General features: G+C 38.3%; 1 pseudogene; it reads left to right on the top strand.

The window, feature by feature from the left end:
* Nucleotides 1-2,288: 2,288 nt before the first annotated feature.
* Nucleotides 2,289-5,607, top strand: LOC110217960 (acyl-coenzyme A thioesterase 6 pseudogene; annotated as a pseudogene).
* The last annotated feature ends 739 nt before the right edge of the window (nt 5,608-6,346 follow it).

A 6,346-nucleotide genomic window follows, 5' to 3' on the forward strand; every position in this document is an offset into this window, starting at 1 on the left:
GTAACCCTTTTCTTTAGTATCTTGGGTGTAGCTCACGGGCACCTTCTTTAAAGCATGCTGAGACAGTTATAGCACAAATGCATCTAAATCTGGGTCTGGTAGGAAACTTTTTCTCTGTCTTTTCTCCTTTGTGTTTTCCTACCACTATCTCCCACTCTCAGATGAAAACTCTCCTTCTGCAAAGGAGCCAGTCTGTCTTCTTTGGAAATGATGGGCTTCAATGTCCAGTCTGCCTTTTTCTCCTTGGTTGACTTTTCCTCATTTCTGCTCCTGATACAGAGAGGACTTCAGTGTGTCCTTAGAACCATATTGATGGGGCTATACATAACTATCACAAAGATAAAATTTTGCTGACCAGAATAATTTTAAACGTTTTGAATATCTATGTAAAATTAAAACTGATCATTAAGGAGTAGAACTAAGTTTTTGCAACCTCATATCTGATCAGGGAAAGATGACAGCAAACATACATGGACACCAAATTACACTTGACAATTTTTTTTCTTCAGATACACAGATTTTCTCTTCTTTTGTGTCTCTTGTCCTTCTCTCTACCCCACCACTTCTTTCCAAATATTCACAGATACCATCTGAAGAATCTAGGTGGGAGTCAAAGGAGTGGACAGTCTCTGATAAAGCACAATTATTAATTTACTTCATTCTGAGGTTTGATGGAATTCCTAAAACAAGTTTCTATAAGAACATCCCTTATAGGTTGTTTTACTTGCTAAAGATATAAAGAAGTTAGGAATGTGCCCAGTCATTCTGTGATAATCACCTGTGGTGGTCAGGAAAATGCAGGTGTTCTTCCCACACCCCAGAATGTAGATAGATGATAATTGTTACTCAAAAAAGCAATACAGTGTGAATCATTTCCCTCAGAGAACATCAGCAACTCCCAACTCTTTAATTCTTCATTGATCCCTGGAAAACACTTATAAAATAACAACCTGGATATTCAGTCAGGCACTTACACTAATTCCCAGTCCACTTCATAATTTGAATTCATTCCAATTGGATTAATTGCCATCACAGATGATGTTTCTATTTTTTTAATTTTATATTCCTAACATTAATTCAGTATATAAGGAGAATCACTCTTATCATATTTTTAGTCTATAGAATCCCATGTCAATTTTACTCAGTGTGTAGCCATTTTAAACAAAATAAAAATCTCAAACTTCAACAATTCAGAATTTGACATATTTAGATGAGAAGCTCAACTATAATCTACCTTCACACTACTTACATAACTTTTTTATGAAGTAATTTAATAGTATAAGCAACATCATAAAAGATAAACAATTTAAGACACTTGTTTGCAAGTATTTCGAGGCACCTGTACCTATTTATACTTCAATCATTCTTATGTGTTCATTAAGGACATTTCATAAGGATATGATGCTAGGCATTTCTTTGTTAGTGGCCTAACTCATATTCATAGTTTAAAGTAATAAAACTGATTTTCTTTTTTAAAAATATCTATAATTTATGTATGTCACTAATTCTGTTTGACCTTCCCCTCATTAATGCAAATCTTCCAAGTTTTATGGTATTTATTTTGTAGGTAACTTGTTTTCCATAGCACTGATGAAATGTGGATAGTTTTTTTTTTAATAATAATACTAAAAAGATTGAAGTTAGAAAGTTAGCTTAACCTTTTGGCAAACAAACTAAAGTTATTTTCCATGGTAATCTCCATTATGCAGAGGTAGATAATAAGGGTCATAGAGGTTAAGAGATTTGCTTATGGTAACAGGAAAAAAAATGTCATGGCAGATCTGGGAATAAAACCCAATTATTCTTATTCACAATCTGTTTCACTAGACATTGAAATATGTTTTATTTAAAGTCTAAATTTCTTTCTCTTAGAAATATACGTATAGATAAAAGCAATTTACGTGATCACAAATTATATTTTTTGAAAATTTTTTTTCTGAGCTCAATTTATGTTTCTGATATATAATGTTCTTAAATTTTACTGTTAATTTGTCAAAGTTTTTTTCTTTCTTTTTTTTGGAAATATGCAGCAAATATCTTATCATTTGATTTGACTGTGCCAAGACAAAGCAGATGGAAGATATTTGACAAATTGTTGTACTTAGGAAAATGTTTTAAATTATTTTTTAAGCTAATTAGGGCTCTTTAAAAGGTGTTAGTGTATGCTAAAATGCTTTAGAGATAAAACTTAAGATGACATAACAATTTGTCCCAATTTTATTAGTAGTTAGGACAGAGGGAAAAAATGGAGCAGGCCTTGGGAGCCACTGAATCAGTAGCACTAGAAGATGTTTTCTGAGCTCTCAGTTGGCAGATGGTAAGGGGATTGAATAATTGGTCAGAAGGAGATTACAGGGGTCTCTTTGCTAACAGTGAGGAAGGACTCTGTTGCTTTGCTGTTACTCTGATCAGGGTCTTAGTCCTGAGTGGGAGTCCCAGGGCAAGAAGGAGCATGAGCACGCCAGAGTTTGTGGCCTCAGTGGAGGGGGTGGGGAGTCTCATCACAGTTCCAGGGTCAGAAATTAATGGTAGTGTTCACTGATAGACCACAGCCAAGGCTGGGAGAGTAGCAAACAAATCATTCCTTAGATAATAGTACCTTTGAAGAACTGAAAACTTACAGGTCCCTAGCAGTATCTCTGAAAACAGCTACACAAAACACCTGTAGCTTGGGACAGTGTACCCTCCACACTGGAAGCAAAGCCCTACCTTAACAAAGAGTTAAAAGTTAATACATAGGCTAGGACAATGAGTAAACAACATGAAAAAATCACTATAGAAAGTTACTACAGTGACAAAGAAGATCAAAACACACACTGAGAAGAAGATAACAAAATTCCTACATCCAAATCCTCCAAGAAAAATATGAATTGGTCTCAGACCATGGATAAGCTCCAGAAGGATTTTGGAAATCAAGTAAGAGAGGTAGAGGAAAAAAATAGGAAAATAAAGAAGAGTAATGCAAGAAAATCATGAAAAAACAGTAAACAGCTTTGGTAAAGGAGATACAAAAATACTGAAGAAAATAACAACTTAAAAAACAGGTAAGGCAAATGGTAAAAGAGGTCCAAAAAGCCAATAAGCAGGACAATGACTTAAAAAGAAGAAATGGCTAAGTGGAAAAAGAGGCACAAAAGTTCACTGCAGATAAGAATCCTTTAAAAAGTAGAATTGGGTGAATGGAAAATGAAGTACAGAAGCTAACTCACCAAAATATTTTTTTAAATTAGAAATGAGAAAATGGAAGCTAATGACTATGAGAAATCAAGACACAACAAAACCAAACCAAAAGAATGAAAAAAAAAAGACAGTGGGAAATAACTCATTAAAAAAAAAAAAGACCCAGTAAATAGATCTAGGAAAGATAACTTAAAAATTATTGGACTACCTGAAAGTCATTTAAAAAAAAAAGAGTCTAGACATCATCTTTCAAGAAATTATCAAGGAAAACTGCACCAACATTCTAGGACCATAGGGTAAAATAGAAGTTGAAAGAATTCACTGAGCACCTCTTGAAAGAAATACCATAATGAAAACTCCTAGGAATATTCCAGAACTCCCATCAAGGAAAGAATATTTCAAGCAGGAAGAAAGAAACAATTCAAGTATCATGAGCCACAGTCAGGATAAGACAAGTTTTAACAGCTTCTACATTAAAGGATCAGAAGGCTTGGAATATGCTATTCCATAGGGCAGAGGAACTAAGATTACAACCAAGAATAACATACTCCTCAAAACTGAGTATTATCTTTCATGGGAAAAATAGACATTCAATGATATAGAGGACTTTGAAGTATTCTTGAGGAAAAGACTAAAGTAGAATAGAAAATTTGACTTTCAAATACAAGACTCAAGAGAAGCAGAAAAAGTTAAAGAGGAAAGGGAAATTATAAGGAACTTAATAACTACTTACATTCCTAAATGGGAAGATCATACTTTTAATTCCTCAGAACTTTCTTATTCTTAGAGCAGTTAGAAGGATTATATATAGACAGAGATCACAAATGTGAGTTGAATATGAAGGGATGGTATTAAAAATAAAATTAAGAGGTGGCAGAGGAATGTACAGGGATAAAAGGAAAGGGAAAGACAGAATGAAGTAAATTATCTCACATAAAAGAGACATGAAAGATTTTTTACAGTAGAGGGCCAGAGGGGAAAGTCAAGTGAAGTGAGTGAACTTTACTCTCTTCAGAAATGGATCAAATGGGAATAACATGCACATTCAATTGGGTATAGAAATCTCTTACCTTACAGAAAAGTAGGATTGAAAGGGGATAAGAGAAGTGTGGCAGGTGATAGAAGGGAGGATAGATTGGGAGAGAGTATAGTCAGAGGAAAAACTCTTTTGAGAAAGGACAAGTGAAAGGATAGAGAGGAGCCTGTGGGACAAGCCACTGGAGATCGCCCTGAGGTCTGGCCCCGGCCCAGCAGGTCACCCTGCGCGCCTCCCTCCACGATGAGAAAGGGGAGCTCTTTCAGGCCCCGGCCCACTACGAGGCGGACGCTGGCAGGTAGCTGGACCTGGCGCGGGCACCCGCTCTGGGGGGCAGCTACAGCAGCGTGGAGCCCAGGGCTCTTCCGGACCCTGAGGTCCGAGACACCGTCTGAAAGACTGGTGAAGAGGGACGTGCACACCCCTTTCCTCGTGGACCTGGAGGTATACGAGAGTCACGAGCCCCAACCCACCGAGGTGCTGGCACAGGTGGTCCACTAGTGGGTTTTCCTGGGGCCAGGGGTGAAGAGGATCCCTGTGCGAGAGGGCAGCATGCCGGCCACCCTCTTCTTGCCTCCAGAAGCAGGGCCTTTCCTGGGGATCATTGACCTGTATGGAACTGGAGGTGGTCTCTGTTGAATATAGAGCCAGCTTGCTGGCTGGACATGGTTTTGCTGTGCTTGCTCTGGCTTATTTTAGATTTGAAGATCTCCCCAAAGAGTTGATTGATCTATGTCTGGAATATTTTGAAGATGCCCTGGACTACATGTTGCAGCATCCAGAGGTAAAAGGCCCTGGCACTGGGCTACTTGGGATTCTCTTAAGGGGGTGACTTCTGTCTTTTCATAGACTCCTTCCTGAAGGGTGCCACAGCCACTGTGCTTATAAATGTCTGTGTGGCCAACACAATGATCCCACTGCACTATCAGGAAATGACCCTTCTTAATATTGAACATGACCTAGAACGACTCAAGATCACTGAGTCAGGCCTTGCAGATCTTGTGGATATTTGGAGTAATCCGTTAGAAAACTCAACTGCCAAAGCCTCGTCCAAATAGAAAAGGCCAGGGGGCCTTTCTTGTTCATTTTTGGTCAAGATGACCACAACTGGAAGAGTGAATCCTATGCATATATAGCCTCTGAATGACTACAGTCTCATGGTAAAGAAAAATCTCAGATCAATCTGTTATCCAAATACTGGGCACTACATTGACCCCCCTTATTTTCTTCCATGTTTAATACCTGTGCATAGGATGGTGGGCCACGGAGTGATCTGGGAAGGCAAGTCAAAGGCTCATTCCATGGCACAGGTGGACAGTTGGGAGCAAATTCAAACATTCTTCCCAAAATACCTCAAGGATAAAGACAGTACCTTCCATAACAAACTGTAGTGTTTTGATCTTAGGATCTCCATTGTTCTGGGCTGGTCCTGATATAAACCAATTCTCTGGTAATTTATGTTTGATATTGGAACACAAAGACCTGAGTTCAAATCTGGCCTCAGACACTTACTAGCTAGCTGTGTGGCCCTGGGCAAGTCACTTAACCTTGTTTGCGTCAGTTTCTTCATGAGTAAAATGAATTGTAGAAGGAAATAGAAAATCGTTGCATATCTTTGCCAAGAAGACTCAAAATGGGGTCACTAAGAGTTCGACATGATTGAAAGCACTGAACAACAACAACAAAAATGGGAACAAATTGAGACATTTGTGGGTCATTAATCAATAGTTAACAAAAGGAAATTTATTTAGGAATAGCAGGAGAAGGATATTCAACAAGGATAGGCACTGAGGACCCCTTAAATTGATTCAGCTAAATGAGGCACCACTGTCTGAGTTGCCCATCTCTTCCACCAGCCAAGCATCAGGGAGCAACTGATGGCAGATTTGTACTTTGACAACCAGGAAATGATGTTAAGAGCCTGAGCCTTTGAGTCCCCTGAGTCAATCAAGTCTGGAAGACAGTTTCAATACCATTTAAGAAAAAGCTAGCACAACTTGCACAGGGGTAGGGGTTAGAATATTGTTCCCACCATAGCCATAATTTCATGACCATGGGCTCCATGCTAGCAAGAAGAATCCTTTTTATATGACATGAAAGTGTCATGTGTCTTCCTCTTCAAGGGTGTCA

The sequence above is a fragment of the Phascolarctos cinereus genome, unplaced genomic scaffold (assembly GCF_003287225.1).
Source record: "Phascolarctos cinereus isolate Bilbo 61053 unplaced genomic scaffold, phaCin_HiC Scaffold_4;HRSCAF=312, whole genome shotgun sequence".
Taxonomy (NCBI): Eukaryota; Metazoa; Chordata; class Mammalia; order Diprotodontia; family Phascolarctidae; genus Phascolarctos; species Phascolarctos cinereus.